Genomic DNA, 24,656 nt, shown 5'->3' with positions numbered 1-24,656 from the left:
CCCCCGCAGGGGACCACGCTGGGTTGTGTGGGAATGCAGTATGAGGAAGAGATGTGTCTTGTTGTAATCAAATGTTGAAGCCACCAAACTTTTAGTTGGTTTATTAAACAAAAACTTGCGCAATGTTGCCCACTCTAAACTTGGAAACTTCTTCTTAGTTAACACTGGAAGAGTGGGAAAAGACCCTGGCTGCACTGGGTGGGTACAATGTTGAGTGGGGAGGGAAGTGAGCTGCCATGACAGCTCAACTAAACAAACAAACCTTTGGGGTGGCAGGGGGAATGCCATGTGCAAAACTGCCATCCCTTGTTTTGATTAAATATTCCAGCTGCCAAACTGTTTGTGTGCATAATAAAGAAACACTGTGGAGTATTGCTCACTCTGGAACTTGGGCCTTGCACTTGTGCTGGCAACTGCCAGTGGCCAGGGATAGCAAGCTGGTCCTGGAAGGCAGGCTGAGCCAATGCCAGCCCTGGCATCGGATCTTGGGAAGCCTGGTCCTGCTTCCCTCCCACACTGCTGCTCCCTGAATTGGGCCCCACCAGAAACCGTCTTGGCTTCTTAGACTATATGGCTCCTACGTGCCATATATCTTCTCCCAGGGCACCCTTGCCCCCCAGCATTTCCCAATCAATGCTTGGTGTGAAGCGTTCACCCTCCAGCACCATCTGGAGCCCCTGCCCATGGGCCTCTCAAGCATGTTGTCCCAGGGAGGAGTCCTGGAGCAGAGCTCTCCATGCTTGGGGTTGGGGGGTGGCAGCTTGCCCCACCACTCTGACCTGGGAGGGCAATGGTCTCCCTGCAGGGTAAACCCAAGCATCAGGGCCCAGAGAGATGAGCCTTCTCCGGTTCTTTAGGGGGAGATGGAGGGAGAAAGTGGGTGTGTTTTTGCTAGGGAGAATTTCCATTTCCTGCTGCGCCAAACCTTTAATGGAGCTCATTTTTAGCTGCTTTGCCAAATGATGTCCAGAGGATTGACAGCAAAAATGTGCAGTTTCACTTGTTGGTTATACCTCAGTTGTGGGGGTCAAAAAAATAAAGCTTTCAGTATATATCAGGGTCTGTTAGGGTTAGGATTTGCAGGAGGTAGATCCAGGTAAACATGCTAGTTTCACTCACGAAAGCAATGTGATTTTGAGGGATGGGGCACCCAGGAGTCAATTACCCAGATTTATGGCCCTACTCAGTGTAACATAGACTGATAAGCCCCCAACAACAATAGGGTGTCCCAGTGTTGGCACCTCTACTTCATTCCAGGCCCGTGGTGTGGGGGTTGGTGGTGGGGGTGGTGTTTGCAAGGCATGAGGTCAGTGGGGAGCATCAATAAATCAGTATTGTCAGTCTTCCACATGGACAGTCACCAAGCTAAGAGCATGCTGAATATCAGAACAGGCAACAGCATCCTTCCCTATGAGCATACCCCAAGCTACCAAGAGCCATGTCCAGATGAGCATGCACTAACCGGGGACAAATAGCAGTAGCTCAACTACATGCTGCTGCTACTTGTCGTTGGTGAATGCCCATGCACGTGTGCTCTGGTGTGCAGCAAGTTACCCCAGGTGGGGTATGGGAGGCAGGCCAGAACCTGGGCTGGCCTCAGGAGCCTTACCGGGGGTCCTTGGGTCCTTCCAGAGCTTCAGCAGGAGTGAGCCAGCAGCAAGGAGCCTGGCAGGCAGCCAGAGTGTGACTATGAGGAACCAGGCTCTGATTTCAGATCGCACATGCCGCTTCCATATGCGCTATCCTGCTTTTTGCTAGTGCAGATTTTTTTGACACTGCAATTTCTCAGTGTCAACCCCCACCCCACCCCCTACACTGCAAATTAGCATGCAGGGAATGCCTTCATTTGTGGCGTGTGCAGTGTGTGTTGCCACAGACAGCAAGCATACCTCATGCACATGCTTGTCTAGACACACCCAAGGAGTCATATTAAACCCCTATAAATATTGCATTCAGAACGTCACCATTAAAGTCTCTGCATGGGTATCTGCCTTAAGATGTTTAACCAGCACAATGTGGTGTGCCAACTTCAAAATGCTCAGAAACACCACACTTGCAATGGTATACACCCAAGCAGATTACTGTACTCCTGCGTGGTCCAGAACTTGTCACACCAAAAAGCTCAACTCTGTACTTAAGACTCTGTACTTAACAGGCTGCACAATTTACATGTAGATGTTTTCTACTGCCCTACAGTCCAGGGAATATGTGACATAAGAAGACAGAGCCTAACTGTTCCCCTTCGGCCAGGTTTCTGAGCCTGCAGAGAGCCCGGGAGGCCAGGTACTGTGGCCTTATGTGTTGTGCTAAATTTAGATAAGGGGTGAGGTGAATGGAAATGAAATGATAGTTCAGAGTAAGGCAGTCTGAAATCTATTCCTAAAGCATTTTACACCAACACGGAACAAGTAGTTCATTGAGCATGACCTTGACAGAGATGTGCGGGTCAAGCTGAACAGACTGAGATCTGGATACAGATGCTTCAAAACAACACTGTACAAAATGAACATCTTGGACAACTCCCTGTGTGACTGCTGTGTTCAGCAGACAGCGCAGCAGTTAATTGAAAGCTGCAATCTTTACAAATGACCAGATGGGGAAGATGGAATCTGTATGCTGAGCAATAATACCAGACAGTGGCTCATAGTTGGCTGGAAGGAACAAGGATGAGGGGGTCAGAAACAGGGACTTCGCCACCTTGGATCACTGAGAGCGTGGGAGCAAAGCCAGCCCAGGACTCAGGCAGACCACATGGGCTCTGGCTGAGGCTAGAGGACCACCCTGGGAGGGAGAGTGAGTAGGGTGCCACAATGTTCCATGGGATGTTGGCAGTATGCAACCTACCGTGACTCACTATGGGATGTGGTGCACATGTTCATTGCAGTGCTCTAACCTACAGCACTGAAGTCTGATACCACATCCATCCAGGGTTATCTTGGAGTGGAATCCACCATTTTTACAATGCTCTGTGTGCCCTGACGGTCTGCTTGGTTACTCCTAGAGAGCACTTTCTGTGCGCTTACCCTGCAAGAAGTGTAACTTCTGTGTCTGACCCTAGAGATTAGACCATCTTTTGGTGACCAGAGAATAAGCAGACAAAGTACCAGAAAAAGATGTTCTCTGTTACCATTTCTTGATGAATAGGGAAAAAAAGTATAGTTTCTACTCTGAAATCCTCTGAATGTGACATGTTGGGAAGGTGTATACAAACTCCATTGGTTCAGCAGTTCAAATGAATTGAGGGAGGGGGAGAAACTAGGTAACTTGAGTGGCCAAGTTTGTGCTTAAGAGTTTGTATGCCCCACTAGGGAAAGTGAAGAGATGGTGCATAGACAGCGGTGCAAATCTAGGTAGAGACAATACCTGTCTGAAGGTCCCATTACCAGCATCAATAAAGCTAAGCTTATTATGCCTGGATTAAATTGTAGTGCCTCAGGAATGGACGAGGCAGCACTTCCTTCACGAGTCTAGAGACATGACTGCTCGAGTGCATTCCCATACTCTGAGCCAAGGCTAATCATTGCCACCACATTGTGAATGGGAAATAGTGGAGGAGGAAAGAAGGTGAAATTTAAAACTGTCATTTGCTTTGTGGCTGTAAATACTGGTAAGTAAAACAGAATTAAAGGACAATAGCCAAAGATGCCACTGGACTGGTAGTTAATATTCCTATAGCTATGTCATAGGTGTGCTTTCCCAAGTTGATGGGATCTAATAAAGTTTTCTTTGCTTTATATGCAGATTCAGTTTGCCAGTTAAGAACATTTTCTGTAAAGGACACTCAAGGACAGGATTTAGTTTTTTCCCCAGGTTTGGATAGGAACTTGAAGTGTTTGGGTTTGCTGAGAGAGGAATGCTGAGGGTTTTGAATGTGGCCCTTGTTTCTGAGAGCAGCACCAGGAAAAGGCTTAGCTCCATAGATTAAGGAGCACTCACACCAAAGAGATCTCCATTATTCATATCAGAATCAGCAGACTTTTAAATAAACAGCCTTATAATTTGAATTCAGAAATTTATGATTTAATTTAGCCTTTACATAAAATAATCAAGCAACCAAGCTCAGTTGAAATCAACTGTTTTACTGAGATCAGATTCTGATTCATAGTCTTTATCAACCTCGTATGTTAGTTACAACTTTGGTTTTTCCTCACCTCTTCCATTTTGTTAGCTTCACTCACTCAGTCATCACTTCTCCCACAAACAAATGTGTTGCATGATACTGCACATATAACACCATACTGTACATTATAACACAGAAATGTTGTCCTCTTTGAAATCTTTCTTCAAATCCATTTTTAGTCTTACCTCTGAAAATTTCACCTGATTATGGCTAGACAAGTGGCAAGCAGGTGTTTCTGACATCATTAGCGTCTTCTGTTTGTATCATTAAGAAAAGCCAATCTGCAAATAGTAAACACATCTGTTGTATATAATAACATGATCCTATCACTGTGATTCTTGCCTTGCTCTCCACACCGTTATAATCAAGGACTGCATATAGTTTATCTGAGAAAAGTATACTTGCTTGAATGTTTATACTGACATTATCCAACCTGGAAAAGGCACTTTTATTCTTGAATATAAATGCCCACATACAGAGTTATACTAGTATAACTATAGCTGATAAATTTCCCAGTGTAAATAAGCTCTTAAAGTGAGATTTTGAACAGATTTAGTAATACTAATGCAGCCCCCTGTGGACAGCCTTATTTTTGTTTAGCATAAGTTAATTAAAAATCTGTTTAAGTTAAACCAAAATAACCCACTCCTGAACTGAGAGAGCATTTCCAGATCAGGAGGTGGCATTTCTTTAAATATGTCAGCTGTAAGACTGATTTAAATTCAACTGTTTTGTGCAGACAAGGAGTAGGTGAAAGGGAATGAGAATTTATGATACACAAGCAGCTCCTTAGTAATGGTGTGAATGCTCTTAGCTTGTGGTAAATGAAAGCTAACCCACAGACGTTTAGCCCCGTTTCACTGCGGGATTCTGGATTCTTCCTTTCGCTGTGCCTGAAGCATATCTCGGGAAGGACTGGCCTGAACAGGTCCTTCTCCTTCACCACCCACTCAAGTCTGTTGATGTACCCCAAAACCAGAAGAAGTTTGCCCCATTAAGCTGCTCTGGATTTGTCCCTATGCCTTGCTCTCAAGTCCTTGGTCTTTGAGTCACAAATGTGGAAGAAATTATGTACAGGGAGTTGAAAGTGCTGAATGTATAAAACAAAAAATCAAAAGAAATCTTCCACCAGAAGTACATAAAACTTACCAGCAACAGCCAGGGAAAAGCACTGTATAAAATATTGAGCATATGTAAAATTCAGTCCCATGTTTCTGTTTTGATACTAAAAGTAGGCAAGGATTAAAAGCAGTTTTCCAATTCAGGTCCTAGCTCTTCAGTCTCACGTGGGGAAATGAAACGGGTATTTTGAAATGGGTTTTTTGGTTATGCTCAGCATTGCAGAACTGTGCTCTTAATTTCAATCAAATATTAAAGTTGCTCGACATCAACATATATAAATAAGAAAAACTCTTTTCACTAATACATTTCTGGTATTCTTAGGAAACCTTGTTTTCTGAAGGCTTATAGAGTCCTTTTTTCTTCTTCTGGTCTGGAGCTCTTGATGCCCTCTTTTAAACTTGGGCCTTGACTCATCAGATAACCTGCATATGCTTAGTGCTGAGCAACAGATTACCACCTGACACTTAGGACTACTGCTAGCCAAGGTAGCTTGAGCCCCCATATGTGGTGGTAGGCTAAGAACTTGGACTAGAAATGAGATTTTTCCCAGGACGGTAATGTGGGCCCTATGGCTCTAGCTGGGAGCTTGAATTATTTAATGTTTTATGAACAGTTTCTTAATTTAAACTATTACACAAAGGAGGATTCAAGGAAGTTCACCTGGTTTAGTAATTTTCTTTAGCTTTTACACACAGAAGTTGGAAGGGACTTCATTGTTTGAAACAGCAGTATTCAATCATTCAAAGGAAAACTGTAGGTTTTTTGTTAGTGCTTGTTTGCATATGGTAAGAATATGTTAAGAATAAGCATTCTTCTCCATCACCGACATACTGTAGTTTTTCTTTTGTTCTGATTGTTATACTACAACCAATATGTTAAATCTTAACAATAAAGTGGTAGGCTGATTCATTTTTGACAGAACAAATAACCTTAAAACTACATGGCAAGTCTTGATAATGTGATCACATTTCAATTCAGAGAAAAGAAAACAAACGTACCCATGTGAGCATGACTCGGGATATATTACGTTCAAGAACTTTAAGGCTGAATACAGTAAAAAAAACCTGAGGCAGAATCAATCCATTCTATGCAGGTTTCTCTAAACTGTGCAGATTGGACCGTCAGTGAATGGATCTCACATTTGCTCTTCGTCTGGAGAAGGCAGGGAGATGCCTGCACGGGCCAAGGCCAGAAGGCGGGGGCATTCTCTCACATGTCCCAGCCAAAGGCACCCAAGCACAACCAAGTGGCTGCACCATCCCTTATTGGCTGTCATGCACATGCTTCCCCTTGCTGCCCTGTCATCTATCAGCCAGCTGGCAGCTGCCACTAGACTTGGGGGCACAGGGGTCCCTGCCCTTTGTCTGGGGTCAGGTTCTGCGGGCCTACCTCAGGCTGTCAGCCAGGCAGAACGGAGATGGTGGGGAGTAGGGCTCATGAGTTGCTGGTGGGAGGCAGTGGTGCACTCTGTATTCCTGGTTGGATTGGGGGGCACTCATTGCCCCTGCCCTGTCCCAAGCCCCAGGACCCTGTGTTAAAGTGGCTCCAGGAAGAGCTCCAAAGATGCCCACCTTCAGAGCCAGTGCCACCTCCCATGCAGCCATGGGTTTCCTGTCCATGGGAAGGAGGGGCAGCTATACCCTTGCGGCTGCAGCACATGGTGGGGGGTGGTCTTAGTGTTGAGATGGAGGGGCCAGCAGGTCCCTGTGCTGGGCTGACCTGATAGCTGCCCTTCCCCAACTTGAGCTGTGCCAGCCCAACTGGCAGCAGTGACCACTTAAGTGACAGATAGGGCTGGGTTGGGGCTCTCCTGGATCCCTAGGCTTCAGTCTGTTCCCATGCTGGAATTGCACCCCCACCTGGCAAAGAGAGCAGGGAACAGCAATGCCCCTGAGGCTGCAGCTCCTGGTAGGGAGTGATTCTAGTTCAAGAATAGGGTTGGGGGACAGGGGGGAAGGGGCAGCTGGTCCCTCTGCTGGCAGCAGCCCCTCTCCTGCCTCTATTCCCACATTAGAATTGTACCCTGCCAGGTGCTGCAGCCATGGAAAGAGGTTGCACCCCTTCCCCCGCTACCGTGGACTGGAGCCCTGTGTCTGCACAAGATGTGAAGCTTGCTCAGGCAGGGTGGGGAGGGAGAATCCTCCAAGCCCTTCCTGAGCTACTAAAGCATAGACTCCCAGGGCTCAGGACAGGGCAGGGGCACCCTTTGCCCTCTTAACTCAGCTGGGAACGCAGGTTATACTGCTGGTACCACCTTTCCCCAGCAGCTCGTAAGCCCTGCTTCCTCTTCACTTCTGTCCTGCCTGGCTGACAGCTAGAGATTTTGAGGGGCAAAGCCAGCTAGGCACTGAGCTGGAGCAGCCAAACTGTAGCTCCCTGCGGGTGGGGGGTTCTCAGAGGCTGCACAGGGAAACTGGGATACCAGTAGATAGAGATTTACCTTGATTTGTGATCGGACTTGGCAACGAGATTCAATGCACCAGTCCAAACCAGCTTGAGTAAGTCTGATATTACATGGATCCAGGTCTATCTTAGATTGGGGTTCTGCCATTTTGAAATCGGTCTATGTGCCCCAAACTTCTGTTTTGTTGTGGATATAGATTGATTTCTGATCACCTAAACTCCAAAAAGTGCACTGTCTGTACCTAGCCTACATGTTGCTCTTGGCATCTGTGTTAGATGTCATATTGGGTGCAGACAGAAGTGACAGTTTTCTTGATTTGGCCACAAAGAGCAGTTTACAGATGTGGCCAAACACAAGGGCATGGCTGCAAACAGCTTCAAAAATGGCTGATTGGCTGAAAATCTGATCCCTCATTGCATGAGGTGTCAGATAAAGATGTTACAAAATGTAGTATTTTTTGTGACTTGTGTCTGTAGAGGTCCCAGCCTGTTGCTGTTTTCAGAATTGGGGGGGGCGGGGACAGGAACAAAGGAAGTTCAGTCTGGGGGGTTTTCAGCCCCCCTGGAGGCTGGGGCAGGTGTATTGCAGCCCCCCCTCTGAGGTGGGGGTGCTCCAGTTCACCCACCCCACCCTTCAACACCAGCTGGGGAGTCCCAAGAATAAAATCCCTCTGCTGCCTTTCCCACCTCCCATTCTGAAAACAGTGAGCACTGGCAGAGAGCCTGGCCATTGTTATGGGAACCTGGCTGCAGGCTCCCAACCACAGCTAGATTCCCCTCCCCTGGAACCAAGAGTGAACTTCTGTTTGGTCTCAGGTAACGCAACTCAGAACACTTTGCAAAAATGGTTCTGAGTTTCAGCTAGGAGCTGCACTTCTTTCTGCACCAATAGGTGTTAAGCCTGTCTAACACATCTGGACAATGCATACACATTTATAGCCAAATTATTGAAAGTTTATGTAAGTCATACAATGTTCTATATTGCCTCATATAATGGATAGCTGAAATATGCTGTTGGTATTTTATATTTATATTTTGATAGGGACCAGAGGCAAACTATTGCAGTAGTCATAGTATGACCAAAATTTATGAACATCCCTGCTCCAAAGAACACAGAGACTGCTTGTGGTCATTTTGAAAAAACTTCCATCAAATGACAAAATGAAAGACCAGTTCCTAATAAGAGCCCCTCCCAGAAAAATGAGAAGAAACTCAGCCATCTCCTCCAATAAAGTTTAACCACAAATACAGATTTTTGATAACCCAATAGTCACAACACTCATTTTTATACAATATCAGCTTCTCCTCAGCTAATTTCATTGTCCATGACGTTTCACAGTTCACAACACTTGGAAGTGGGTTTTTTATTTTAATTTATTTTGCTACTGATTCAGGCCTATATGTGTATAGACAAGAGCTCTGGCATTTTGCAGCTGAAGACAATTGCTGAATCCACAGAAGTCTGTTTTAAAATATAATTCATCTCTTCCAGATCCAGCATTCACTGTTATGATGACAGGTGACCTAAGAAATTTGAGCTTCTGCCAACACATTCTTGAGCTCCACTTATAACCCCATATAGGTATTTTTCACCTGATGTAGGATCTTTGGTATGACCTTCCCTGTAATTTACTGACTTTATCGTAAGTGGTATCTCTCTAGTACTGGCAATGCCTTCATACATTTTAATGAACTACCCTCAAAATAATAGACTTTTGTCATTTGGTTCACAATAGCTCAACTCCAAAAGGAATCTTGCGCTTCACTGTCAATCTCTTCCAATATTCTCATTCCCAGCTTTTCCTCCTCTTTCATCCTGGAGGTGTAACACAGCCCATTCTCATTTAAGTAGTAAGGGTCATTGTTTTGAGATTGGCCTATTCATCTCCTGCTCATGATTCTTTTATATGTTGATTCGAACCCTCCTATTCTTATTTATTTTGTGCAAAACCACTCTAGAGCATGATGGTCTTGCCTGTGGCTCTATTCTAAACATGCTTGTTGAAGTAATGTGGCCACATGCCTTCTGTTATTTTGGTGAAAAGCTGGCATGCACCTAAGTGTCACTGTCTAGATGTCAACTGCCTATTGCAAGGGATACAGTCTTTGTTTAAAAACATGGACCCAAGCACACATCTTCAGTATGACCTACCTCAACATTTGAATGGACAAACATGCAACATCAAACTTCTGATATGAAGCTATATAAATATTGTTATAATGATGTTTTGGTGCACGCTGACCTATTCTCACTTTCTGAAAGTTGATACAACATAATACATATCTCATGATAACAGTGAATATTTGAAATATGAATCTTATCATAAAGACAAAAAAGGGTGTGCAATATTTTGCTTTTAATGCATTAGTTCCATCAAGTGCAATGAACCTAGCACAATGCATCTTACCGCCAGATTAATTTTCAAGGAAGTGATTGAGTGTTTTAGCACAATTATTTTTCAAAGCAAAAGGAAAATAAAACAACTACTTCAGAGACATGGAAAGCTTAGGAGGTTTTTTTTTAAAACTCTATAGACCTACTACTTGGAATAAAACAAAGCAATTTCACTGAATATTAGTAATGTTGAAATATCACTATACATTACATTCAACTGAAATAATCCATTTGAGGAAATCTTATAGAAAGTACTATGAACACAGACCCCAACTGAACAAGATTTTTATGTGCTTATGGTTAGCCAAATGATGAAAGAGTCTTGCTGACTTCAGCTGAACAGTTCATTTGCATGCAGCTGGTCATTTATGTGGTTGCCTTGTTGAAACATAAATTAGTCGGGTTCTGTTGATACTACTCTAAAAACCAATTGAATTTAATAGAGACTGAGATCCTATCAAAAGACATTTTGAAGCATCCTCTAGACTTCTGTAGTAGGAATATATTTTCTATTAAATTCTCTTGGACTTTTCCATAAAGAAAAGGTCAAGTTCACATAAACCCATCTGGGAAAAAAATCCAATAAAGGAGCAGGTCCTTTGCTGGTGCCTTAACTACACGGAAGTCAATTGCAATGACATTTTATGACAATCTATACCTCTTGAAGATGTTTTCTTTTATAGGTTTTTAATACAACATTCTATATCATCAACATTAAATCAAAAAGCAAATATGCAAGTGTGTTTCTATATACATGCCACACTTGACTTTTGAATTATCATAGGGTGCATCTACATGAGACACTTACTGTGCAGTAGAGCTAAATATTGCATAGTGTCCACCCGCATCTACATGTGCAGATGAATACTGCACAGTAATTTGCTCTAAACACAAGTACATTTTCTACCTATGAATGCAAGTAGCAAATTACTCAAGATTATTTACTGCATAGTAGTGCACGTGTAGACCAGGAGCAAGAGCAAATCTGCTCCTCGTCTGCCAGGCAGCAGAGGTGGGAGATCGCTGCCTGCTTCCAGGGCAGGGTCTGCCATCAGAGCCCAGGTGGGGGACAATGTCCCCTTGCCTTGGCAGCAGGGAGCTTTCAGCTCCCATTCCATGACCATGGGGCTCAGGCTGGAAGAGAAGGATCACCCATCCCAGGTCCTGTGACTGCAAAGCTTGGGCTGGGAAAGAAGGATCTCCTAGCACATGACCATGGAGCTGGTGCTGGGAGATAAAGCTCTCCCAGACCTAGCTCATTTGTCACCTTTATCGTGGAGCAGGGCCTGGCAGTTCCCTGCTGCCAGGGCAGGAGGCATTGTTCTCACTTTGGCTCCAGTGGCAGAGCCTGCCTTGGTAGCAGGCAGCTCCTGGGGGTAAGGAGAAATGTCTCAGTTCCTGCCAGGAGACAGCTATCTCCTGGTCCCTGAGCTAGCACCCAGGGAGAGCCAAGAGCTCCCCCTGTCTGCTGCAGGGGCCTGTTAGAGGGCTGCAGGGAGCAGGAGCAGTTTGATTCTAGGAGCAGCAAATCTTCTCTCACATCCTTGCACATGTAGACATGTGCCCGGAGAGTTTACTGGATGCATCTACATGAGACACTTTACTGCACAGTAGTGTAGTTTGCTGCACAGTTAGCATATGCATTTACATATGTACACAATTACTGTGCAGCAAACCTTGCTAATTAAAAGTAAATTTGCTACCTGCAAATGCAAGTAGCAAATTTACTTGAGATTACAAAATGTGCAGTAGTGCTTGTGTAGATGTTGAGATCACAATTGGGGAGTGGAGACTGGGAGATTCTTATCTTCCACAGCTGGCCCTGTGACCATGGAGCAATGCTGGGAGATAAGGATTTCCTTGCCTGAGCTCCATGACTGTGGAACTTAGGCTGGGAGGTATGGATGTCCTAGTGCTGGATCCGCAGTCATGGATCTGGTGCTGGAAGCTCCCTGCTGGAGGGGGTTGGAGAAAATGTTTCCTGCCCAGCTCTGTGATCATGGAGCTGGGTGGAGAACAGTTCCCCACTCAACTCAATGAGTAAGGAGCTGAATGGGACCTCCTGCTCTGCCCAGTCAGGGGCATGGACCAAGGTGGTCAAAGGCCCTAAGGCCCGCCGCACCAAGGCCCCTCCCTCACCGGAGCTTAGCAACAGGTTCACACCTCTTGCAGCCCCAGCAGAGCCTGCTCAGTTGCCAGCTCCCACAGGCAACCCAGGCTCAACCACAGCTACTGGCCCCACTCTCCCCAAGACAAAATAAAAGGTGTTTGTTGTGGGAGACTCCATCCTGCGGGGCACTGAGGGGGCAATCTGCCGCCCCGACCCCTTAGCCCGGGAAGTCTGCTGCTTCCCGGGGGCCCGCATCCGAGACATTGCGGAGAGGATCCCACAGCTCCTCCGGCCCACAGACCACTACCCCATGCTCTTTATTCACGTGGGCACCAATGACACGGCTCAGAGCACCCCCAGCCAGGTCATGAGGCGCTACAGGGAATTGGGAGCAGCGGGGCTTAGGGGTCTGGGAGCTCAGGTGCTGTTTTCGTCGATCCTCCCAGTCTCGGGCTATGGGCTGAGGAGGGAGAGGAGGATCCATGCAGTAAACCAAAGACTGCAGAGCTGGTGTCATCGGGAAGGCTTTGGCTTCCATGACCACAGCACGCTCTTTGGAGAGAGAGGCAGCGAGCTGCTGGGAAGAGATGGCCTCCACCTCTCCCCCCTGGGGAGGAGGCTCTTCTCAGCCAGGCTGGCTGACCAGCTCCACTGGGCTTTAAACTAAGCCTGCTGGGGGATGGGGGGACTACTGCCACTGCTGGCCCGCTGAGCAACCCGTGCATACCCAGCAGACCAAGGCACTTAAGGGAGCCCACCCATGTCCCAGCCCTGGCACAATCTGTGGGCAAGGCAAGAGCCCCCAAGGAGACACTTGCCTGCCTGTACACTAATGCCAGGAGCCTGGGCAACAAGCAAGAGGAGCTTATCCTCCTGCTCAGTGCAAATAATTATAACATCATTGGGATAACGGAGACCTGGTGGGACTCCACCCATGACTGGACCATGGGTATAGAGGGCTATACCCTGTACAGGAGGGATCGTGTTGACAAAAGGGGCGGGGGTGCAGTTCTTTATGTGAAGGAAAGCTACATGTCCCTGCAAGCTGATGTTGGCGACCGGCATGGACAGCTAGAGACCCTCTGGGTAAAAATTCATGGGGAATACGGCTCAGGGGACACAATGGTGGGAGTCTACTACAGACCTCCCACTCAAAGTCCTGAGCTTGACCAGGAGTTCGCCCGGGAACTGACTGAGGCCGCTTGCTCCAGGACCTTGGTTGTCATGGGTGACTTCAATTACCCGGACATCTCATGGGAAGATCACTCAGCAAAATCCGAGCGGTCGCAAAGCTTTCTCTCGTGCGTGGATGAGCTCTACCTGACTCAAGAAGTCTATGGGCCAACGAGAGGCAAAGCGCTGCTCGACCTGGCTATGGGGGCTATGCTGGTACTGGCTATGGGGGACGACCTAATTGGCAACCTAGTGATCGATGGGAAGCTGGGTGACAGCGACCATGAGCTGATCACCTTCACCATCCACCGTCAAGCTGGAAAGTCAGTCAGCAACACAGAAGTCCTTGACTTCAGAAAAGCCGACTTTGACAAGTTCAAGAGGCTTGTCGGTCAGGCCCTTAGGGAGCATGACCCCAGGGAGATGGGAGTTCAAGAAGAGTGGTTGCTTCTCAAGGAAGCAATGCACAAGCCAAATCTATTCCAACACGGAGGAAAGGCAGCAAGAAGGTACAGCAGCCCTCCTGGCTCTCCAGGGACCTAGCGGACCTCCTGCGGCTAAAAGGAAAGCCTACAAATGATGGAGGATGGGATTAATCCAAGGAGGATTATTCTGCGCTGGTCTGGTCCTGCAGGGAGCAAACCAGGAAAGCCAAGGCTGCAACTGAACTCCAACTAGCTTCAAGCATCAAGGACAACAAAAAATCCTTTTTCAGATATGTGGGGAGCCGGAGGAAAAGCAAGGGCAACGTTGGACCCCTGCTAAACCAGATGGGACAACTGACAACTGACGCCCAGGAAAAAGCCAACCTATTAAATAGGTACTTTGCGTCAGTCTTTCATCAGTCCCGTGGGACGCCCATGCCTGCTATGGGACAGGGAGATCCGGGTGATGGGGATCCCCTACCCTCCATAAATGCTGACCTCGTGAAGGAACACCTTGAGAAGCTGGATACATTCAAGTCAGCCGGCCCTGACAATCTGCACCCCAGGGTACTCAAGGAGCTGGCAAGCGTCATAGCCCAGCCCCTGGCATGGATCTTTGAAAACTCCTGGCGCTCTGGTGTAGTGCCCGAAGACTGGAAGAAGGCCAGTGTGGCGCCGATCTTCAAGAAAGGGAGGAGAGTGGATCCGGCTAACTACAGGCCCATTAGCCTGACTTCTATCCTGGGGAAGATCTTAGAAAAGTTTATTAAGGAGGCCATCCTTAATGGACTGGCCCAGGCTAACATCCTAAGGGATAGCCAGCATGGGTTTGTTGCGGGTAGGTCTTGTTTGACCAAACTCATTTCCTTCTATGACCAGGTGACCTATCACCTGGACAAGGGAGAAGAGACTGATGTCATATATCTTGACTTCAAAAAAGCTTTTGATCTGGTATCCCATGATCACCTCTTGGCCAAACTGCCCAGTTGTGGCCTTGGCTCCACCACGATCCACTGGCTGGGAAATTGGCTCCGTGGTCGGACCCAGAGGGTTGTAATTGATGGCAGTCACTCATCGTGGTGCCCTGTGACCAGTGGGGTCCCTCAAGGCTCTGTCCTGGGACCCATCCTGTTCAACATCTTCATTAATGATGTGGACATTGGAGTCAGGAGTGGACTGACCAAGTTCGCAGATGACACCAAACTTTGGGGCAAAGCATCCACGCCAAAAGATAGGTGGGTGATCCAGGCTGACCTGGACACGCTCAGCAAATGGGCAGACGAGAACCTCATGGTGTTTAACACTGAAAAATGCAAGGTTCTCCACCTTGGGAGGAGAAACCTGCAGCATCCTTATAGGCTCAGCAGTGCTACGTTGGATAGCACTACAGAAGAAAGAGACTTGGGGGTCATCATTGACCACGAGATAAACATGAGCCTGCAATGCGATGCTGCGGCTAATAAAGTGACCAAAAAGCTGGCTTGCATCCATAGATGCTTCTTGAGGAAATCCCGGGACGTCATTCTCCCCTTGTACTCAGCCTTGGTGAGGCCGCAGCTAGAGTACTGTGTCCAGTTTTGGGCTCCGCAATTCAAAAATGATGTGGAGAAGCTTGAGAGAGTCCAGAGGAGAGCCACGCGCATGATCAGAGGTCAGGAAAACAGATCTTACGATGATAGGCTGAGAGACATGGGACTCTTTAGCCTGGAAACGCGCAGGCTCGGGGGTGATCTGATGGCCACCTATAAGTTTATCAGGGGTGACCACCGGGATCTGGGGGAACGTTTGTTCACCAGAGTGCCCCAAGGGATGACTAGGTCGAACGGTCACAAACTCCTGCAAGACCGCTTCAGGCTGGACATAAGGACGAATTTCTTTACTGTCCAAGCCCCCAAGGTCTGGAACAGTCTGCCAGCGGAGGTGGTTGAAGCACCTACACTGAACACCTTCAAGAGTAGATTGGATGCTTATCTTGCTGGGATCCTATGACCCCAGCTGACTTCCTGCCCTTTGGGCAGGGGGCTGGTCTTGTTGATCTCTCGAGGTCCCTTCCAGCCCTGATGTCTATGAAATCTATGAAATCTATGAGTCTGGGGAGCATGTTCCCTGCTCAGGTTCATGGGTGCAGAGCTAAGTGAGGAACTCAGCCTCTGTCCCATAGCCTCTGTCCCACAGTTGCAGAATAGGGGCTGGGAAATGTTCCAGTAAGATGCAGGTCCCAACCCCATTCCCCAATCAGGTTATCAAGACACTGGGCTTAGAAAGAGCTGTAGGGGTGGGGCAGGTTCCAACCCCACTGCTCCAGTCCACCAATGGGCCAGCTAGCAGTCCCTATCTATTAGCAGCTCCACCAGCGCAGCTGGGGCAGGGGAACATTGTAATGTAATGTCCCAGGCCTGACCAAGAGACAGCTGTCTCCTGGCAGGTGCTCTCTGCCAGGCCCTGGGCTAGCAGCCAGGGGAAACTAAATCTCCCCCTGGTGGTCACAAAGGCCCATTGCAAGGCCCCAGGAAGCAAGAGCAGTTTGCAGTCATTAGCAGTACGTCTTCTCCTGCTTCCCTTCATGTGCAGACATCTGCCCAGGAGCATTTACTCATGAGTCATTTAGTCATGAGCAAACTGCTTTTGGATTTAATGCACGTGTAGACATACCCACTCTCAGGTAAAACAGTAAACTGCTCCTGGATTATTTGCACACACCCATAATAACACTAAGCATCAAAGACATAGATGCAAATGTCAAAAACTTTACTCCCTCTCCAAACACATGGATTTCACTGGGATATTTAAGCGATATTTTGAGTTTTCCTGAAGCAGGATTGAAAGAAAAGTGAAGAAAACAGGGCACATCTACACATGACATTAAGTTGCTGTCATGACGCTCTATGGTGACATAGCATCTATGGATGTCTACACATGACCAGCAGCTACTTCACCTTAGTGGTGCACTCCCCCATTATAACACGCTGTTATGGTGAAGTGATGATAAAAATAACTGTGCTGCGTGTACGGCACAGAAGAGGCAGTTACTGAGCTGTGCTTCAGTACTTCCAAAAGGAGGTACTAAAGCTCAAGGCAGTAAAAACATCACTGTAAGGCAACAAATAGATGCACCTACAGATTAAGGTTTGCATCATGATAATGTTATTTACTTCAATTTTCTGGTACCATGATATAATCATATGAAATATAGGTACTTCTCTTTTGGTGCTTTCAGTATCGATTGATTATCTGGTGCTTTCTGTACAGATTATAGTTTTGGAGGTACTAGGTAAAACAACAGCTACCGCTAAGCAGCAAAAATATTGAACATGATTAAGGTATGGTCATTTAGTTCACTATCCAGATTCATCTACTACCCAGACTCCTCTGAAGTTCACAAAAGTAATCTTGCTCTTTAAGAAGGATGGTTTAACCAGAGATCTACTTATTCATTATACTGGCCATGAAGAGACACAATATCTTGGATATGTTAGATATACTCAACAGTGGCATAACAAGCAGATTTTTTAATCCTAGGCAAGCCCTGAGGGAGGGAGGAGGTGGTTCTGAGAGTTGAGGGGGATGAATGCTGGTGCAGTTTCAATGGCAGGAGGTGGGGGACAGAGGGTTGGTGGGTGGATATGGGCATATTCCAAGTGCGACAAGGGAGAGGAATACAGGAGTTTTACCAAAACTCCTCAGCTACTGCTGCCTGCCCTGGATCTTGCTCTTAGCAGCAGAATCAGCATGGTGTGTGTGAACTGGCTCCTGCTGCAAGATAATTCAGATGCTGTAGGAGTGGGGGATGATATTGGTGCCCCTCCTAAATCAGTGCCTGGAGCTGTTGCCCCTCTCATCCACCTCTAGTTACATTCCTGGTATCAATACTTTAGTCCTCTCTGCAATGTCTTTTACTTACAGGGAAGAAACAAATCAGATCCTTCTTAGAGCTAGATGATTGCCAGTAGTTGTTTCTGGCTGCTTCTCATATCCTGATTGTTCCTTTGATAGAATACACACAAAACCAAACTCTTGGGAAATTCACTGGGATTGCAGTATGTGCAGAAGTCTTTCAAATGGACCTAGTCCTATAAACTGGACACTACTGGCTGCTCCAGGGACTACATTCTGCAAATGGCTATTTCTTGCAGTAACCCTAATTCACAGAGTTAACAGCATGGAAAAGTTCCTGCCCCTTCTTATTTAGAGCAGTATTTTATTGAAAGAAAAAATAATATTCTATGATAGAAAAACAGAATTTAATCATCAAATGGATAATAGGGTCTCTGATCTGTTATTTCCTTAGTCTGGTCACTGATCATGTATCTCTTGTGTAAGTGCAGACTGGGAAACACAGTAAACTCTGGATATGAAAGCTGGCTTCATTGCTCACTTCTTTTGCAGTATGCAGAGACACACTAATGTCCACTCTTGTTTCCTAATTTGACAGGAGAGTCTGTTTCCTTTTGTATGTCCTGTGTGTGGAGGAGAGTGTGAGAGCATACCCAAGCACCTCTTGGTCCCCAGAAAGCTTTCTCCAGCCTGCAGCAGCCATCACAGCAAACTGCCTCCCCCCACCCCTCTCCAATCCGGGTGTGAAACTGGTAACCCCCAGTACAATCGGGCCACAATATTAGCGAGCTAGGCCTAAAGTTTTAGCCAGGCCCTATCTCTGAGTAGTCACATTGACATGAGGGGGACCAATTTTACTTTTAATCCTAATGTAAATCTGGAGCAACTGCCAATCTACATTGGTGTAACTAACAGCAGACAGCATAAATTGATAACAGGCAGTGTCATTTGTCAGCAAGAATTCTTTGGTTTTCTATAGAGCTACACTCATGTCAGACAGGACCATGGGATTGGGGAGTTAACAGTGTTCAGCAAATGGAAAGTTTAGAAAGTCTAGAGACTCTCACAAGTTTTAAGGTACATTCTTTCAACCTTATTGAGGTTATTCTGCTCTATCAGTATGACTTGATTTGAGTTATAGAACATATCAGTGACATATATATTATTTTTGGACAGGTGCTAGTTTGGTGTTCAGTCTTCCAAGCTGTATGTAAGATTTAGCTACAAAAGTCCTATTAAAATTCAATAGGAGTTGCATTGTTTAAAGCCTGTAAAATATTGAAAATTTAGAGTTTACAACTTTTATTCAGACCATTTTTTAATGTAACTATATATAATAAATGGGATCATCTCTTGACATCTATTAAAAGTAAAAATCAGGAATATTCTTTAAACAAAGTCAACTCACTACAACCAATGCTTTGAAAGAAAAAAACTCCCAAACCTGTATGCATATATACGATTATGGTCAGATAAACTGGTGTGAATCAACTAAGCTGAAATTTTAATTTTCACGAGATTCAAATCTGTCTTATGTTTGAAAAATGTTTCCACCCATTATTTTTAACCTTTACAGCCCTTGTGAGATCAAATGTGGGTAAAATCTGAGGAAGAGGTATTAGAACTTCAGATTAATTGATACTGAAGAACAGAGTCCCGAAAGAGTCATAAAATATGAAGTTTTCTCAGTAGAAACTGAGCAGCTGATGTTTCTGCTGTTTTTATTGCTACACGATCATGATCATTAAAGCTCCCTGGACCTCACAGAAGTTCACAATTATTTATGTGGCTGCATTGTCAATGTGCTTTCACAGGACTGTTCAGTTCCCAGGCATCTGACACAAATTCCAGACTAGTCTAATTTCTCTGATAATATAAATGAATGCAGCATCACTGAAGTCAATAGAGTTATGCCTTTTTGAACCACCAGAGAACTTAGTCCTTAGTAGCCTATCATGTAAGACAGGTTTCCTGTCAATATTAAATGTCCTCAGTCTCCTACATAATCTTTAATTTATTCCCTCTGGACTGTTCTTAATAGCTGCATGTCTCAAAATGGAAGCAGACTTTTGCGCTTTGTTTTTAAGGGTAAGAATTCTTCAGAAAAGATAGCTTTTTCCGTGGGCAGCTCAAAAAAGAGTATTATAATGACAGGATGGTTCAACCCATCAGCCTAAGTTGTGTAAGAAAAGAAACTTAGTTCTTTGTAACTTCTCTTTCATTTTCACATCCATTTGTTCAAAGACATCTGAAAGTCCCTGAGCACTGACCTGAATAAAATGAAGAAGGAGGCTAATAGAGTGTTCACCTACAGTATTGTTTCCTCTCTTGTTATTAGATGGATATGACCCTGTCTTTGATCCTCTTGCAGATGGTATAGCCAAGGGTGGCTGAGAACAGAGAGACCCACACTCCTCCTAAGAGGAAAGAAAGAAAGAAGAGGAAAAGGGAACATATGCAAGCATTAAATGTCCATTGTGATAATTATAAGTGACAAAGATAAATGAGTAAGAATATGTGAACATGTTCCTCCGTGGGTCCTTAAATAGGTAGAAAATGCAGAAATGTGGCATGGGAGCCAATGAAGGCAAGGTGAAAGAAAATTGTGAGGGAAAATTAGGACCTTCACTTTGATTCACATTGTAAATGCAAAGCTTAAATAAATGCAAAGATTCTGTTTTTATCTGTTAGCAGTCCTTTATGTACTGACTCACTGCTTATATTTCAAGGGTATATTGCTTTACTTTTGAGTAGCTGTCAAACACTGAGCCCCTGTCTATTGTCAAATAACAATGAACTATTTACTTATCAAAAAGAGACTTAGGCAGGCAATAAGGAAAGTGTTTTATTATGTAAGGGAGGACTTTAGTAAAGATGAAGCACTCGTTTCTTTCTTTGGCTCAATAGAATAGGTGACATTCTTTACTGTAGTGTATTTATTCTTACCTTCTCTTTAATTCATTGAGTTACATTCTGGCGTAGAGTACAAAAGCTAAAATACTGAACACATATAGGATCTGACTTACAACCTCAAGAAAAGAAATCTCAAACAATTGGCCTGGGCTGGTTATTTTTCTCAATGTTTTGAAATGTAAATATTGGATACATTTTGTTTCAGAAGAGGCACAATGCTTTAGGAGAAGACATACGGCGGGGGTGAGAGGGTCAGAACTAAGCCATACATGTATACTTAGAGAAGTCCAGAAAATGATAGTAAGCAGAACATTGTTGGCTTCTTTATCTACTCTCCCATGATAACTTCTATTATGGCTCGGTTTGTAACTGAAAAGATTATAAGTACCAACATGCAAATTTAGCTGAGTGCCTGAAAAATCTTGCCATGCTATTTCTCCTTCCTATGTCATGCAGGGTATGTACCTGTATTACAATAACATATCATGACTGATAAGTATTAAGTGAAGTTAATAACGAAAACTTATTTTATGATAATCCTAAAAAGAAAAGAAAAAAGAAAAGAAAAAGCTTGTATGTCTGGTCTAGTCTCTAGAACAGAGGATCTGTTTTGGGTTCTACTCTCAGCATAGCTGCTGACTCATTTTGTGACATTAGTCAAAACATATAACCTCTCTGTGACTCAGTTTCCCTAATTTTAAACTGGAGAGGTCAACCCTTCCATCCCGCATGGGATCCTTGTGAAGTTTAAAGTGTGAAAATTTCCTCTGATCTTCAGAGGAAAAGAGTAATGTTGTGGTTTAGAAAAAACACTTAAACGCATATATACAATCATTGCTATTCACTTATATCCTGTATTATTTCCATGATTAATATATCAAAATTTGTGTTTGCTCAAATAAGACCTCTGAATATGAATATGATTGAAATTGAAATATGAGCCCATTCATCCACACCATCTGTTCTGTTAACCCACCAGAAGGGAATAACTTTTTAACACAGAGATTAAAGTGGGTGACTCCTCAGCTTCTCTTGATAGTTTTTTTTAAATTGAAATGTGGATTTAAAATAGATGTTAGGAATTGTATTGGCTATTAAAATAAACTGTCTATAAAATAGAATTTTCTCCGAATGGCACTATCCTTTTTTATTCATAAATGCCATGATATCTGGATTCACTCACAGTATGCTGATTCCTGCACTCTTGAGAACATAAAAGTATACATTATGAATTCCTGCCTTTTATAAGTGGATCTTAAAAACCTATCCTCCATATGGCAGGGGCAAAGGGGAAATGTCAATGTTTTTTCTTTAACAACAAATAATTACAGCACTAAATGACACAAAGGTAGCTTAGCAACCACTTATTAATTTTCTTGTCTACATTTTTTAAAGAATTGCTATTGAACACACATGTGAGCCTGGACTAATTTGCTGTTTACCTAGTATTGAATGGTTTTCAACTTTCTGTAAAGGAAAGTGAAATGTGAACAATAATTTTAAATCTGAAATGAAAAGTAACACCTCTCAAAATACACTTAAGAATAAGCTATTTAGGCACTCTTGTCATAAATACATTTTTACTAGAATTGGATGTTTTCAGCAAACAAGTTATACATTGAAGAGAGTCCTCTGTATGTTTATGAAATGCCCATGATTTAACTGCATTTGCAGTAAATCTGTATGTTGTTTTAAAGTCTTATCCAAAGCCAAATCATGGAAAGATTCCTGTTGACTTCACTACCTCTGTATTAAGCAAAAATATTGTACCCAAACTTATTTCATTTGATGGATCACTCAGGAGTTGTTGACTGCAAGTGTTGTTTGTGAATACAATTAATGCCATTCAACATGACTTTTGGAAAATAGGTCTTGTCAAACAAAGCTTTTTCAAGCTTGGTTGGGAAAGGTAAATGGTGTATCTGTAATATCTTTAAGGTTTTTTAAGCCTTTTTGACTTAAACAGCTGAAAGGTTTGACAGACTGGGTAAAACATTAACACTATATAATATTAAAAAAATACTTGTTAAATAGATTAAAAATGTATAGCAGATTGTTGCTTTTGGGATTGTGCAGGCAGATTTTGGCCTCTTCCCCAAGCATCTCAGTTAGCCTCAGTAGTGTGCAGACTTTAAACCTACTCCCTTCTGTTGCACGGAGCACCTCCCTACCTGTGCCAGTCATCCCAGCGTGTGTCTTTGACTACACAAGGCAAGCAAACAAAAACCTTATTGTGTTGGACCCTGGGATAGCTCTGCTATGGCCTCAGCCTTCCTTACCCGGGCTTGTCCTCCTTTCTCATAGTCCAGAGGTCTTTTGCCTCTGGTGCTTCTTCTCCACCTCCCCCACTGGTTCTGCCTTTTGGGGGTTTTGTTTCTCAGTGAGCTATGCCCTCATTAACTTTCCCACAGCTGAAGCCCTTCAGTCTAACTAGCTGTCTTCCCTTAATGGCACAGGCCACCCTGTTATACTGATCGACCTCAAAACCACAGTCATCAAGCGTGATGATCAACAGTCACCATGAAAAAGAAGTTTTTTTAAGTGTTTTCTTCAGGAATTAGGGCCAGGCTCAATGCTGTTGAACATTTTCATCAATGATTTGAAGGTAAATATGCAATCATTACTTACTTGTGGGTGACACAGAAATGGGCAATATGGTCAATAATGAGGAGGACTAGACAATCATACAGAATGATCTTATCACTTTCTAGGACAGTCCCTTTTAACTAAAATGAATTTTATTACAGTCAAATGCCATCTTGCATAGGAAGAGGGGGAAAGAGGAAATATAGAGCAGGTCTAGTGAAAGATGGATAGATTCTGGAAAACAGTGACTCTGAAAAGACTCCATGGGTTCAGGAGATGAACAACTGGACATGACCGTCTATACCATGCAGTGGCAAAATTTTCTATTGTGACCCTTGGATGTATAAACAGAGGAAGAGAGAACAGAAGTATACACATATGTACCACTGGGGACACTGACACTGGAATACTGAATCTCTTTCTTGTGTTCATGTGTTTAAAAATGTATATTGAAAAATTGAAGAAGCCTCAAATGTATCTGAGGACTGCAGGAAATGCCTGGCAGTGCAAGACTTTGAGTTCACTCTGTTTAGCTTATCAGAAAGAAGGTAACTTAGAGTGTGTGAGTAGCTCCAGGGGAGAAAATACTGTGTATTAAAGAGCTCTTTTATCTACTGGAAAAAAAGATATAACAAGAACCAAAAAAGGTTAGAAGCTGAAGACAGACAATTCAAATTCAAATTCAAATGAGAAGTGAGGCACAATTTAACAGTAAAGGTTTTTAACCTTTGGAACAAACTACCATCAATAGAAGTTATACATCTCTACCTCTTGATTACCTTAATTCAAGACTAAATTCCTTTTTGGTAGATATGCTTTAGCCAACACAGTTTAATTTATTGTGATTAGCTTTACTCATCTGGGAACTGTCAACAGCAAAACATATACTGCAGGCCATTATGTCTTCTTTCATCACTTCTAATGTATGGAGGGATACTGTGAACACCTCAGCACTCCACAGTTGGTTTCCATCCCGTTACTAGAACACTTACACCTCAACTCACACAAGATGAAGAGAAGAAGAAAGCTGAAGAAAAGAATAGTTTTCTAGCTGTAACAAACAGTAGGATATTAGACAATGCTTTTGCTTAATTCCACTTCCGTTTCTGTTTTGTCAGGGGAACAGCCCCCTTCAGAATAACTGCTTGCACTGGAGGCCTGCCACAAAGAAGTGCCAGCAATTAGCTTGGCAGACTGCCAGGAAAATGTATTTTCTCCAAGATGGTTAACAATTCCCTATATCCCTAATAGCATATTATCATCCTGGAAGCTCTATCTTTAATTACTTGTTGTTGATGCCATTATCATTACAATGATATCACCTATTTCCTTAGACTTCCTTGTGTATCTCAATGGCTTATAAAATTCTTTGTTGCGTTTCTCTCGTTTTCAATCTATTATTGATACATTTTTCCTTTACTGATAACAGTAACTTTGAGCAATATGAACAAACCAGAGTAGAGAACTACTGCTAAACATCACATTGTGATGTAAATGCAATTGTAATGTGGTTAGAATATTATTGCTGTTGTAGCAAAACATCTGAATAGACACAACCTCAAAGGTACCTCATCC

This window comes from Crocodylus siamensis, chromosome 2, assembly GCF_052110815.1.
Source record: "Crocodylus siamensis isolate JL-2025a chromosome 2, ASM5211081v1, whole genome shotgun sequence".
Classification (NCBI taxonomy): Eukaryota; Metazoa; Chordata; order Crocodylia; family Crocodylidae; genus Crocodylus; species Crocodylus siamensis.
The sequence above is the reverse complement of the archived record's forward strand: the minus strand, read 5'-3'. Positions refer to the sequence as shown.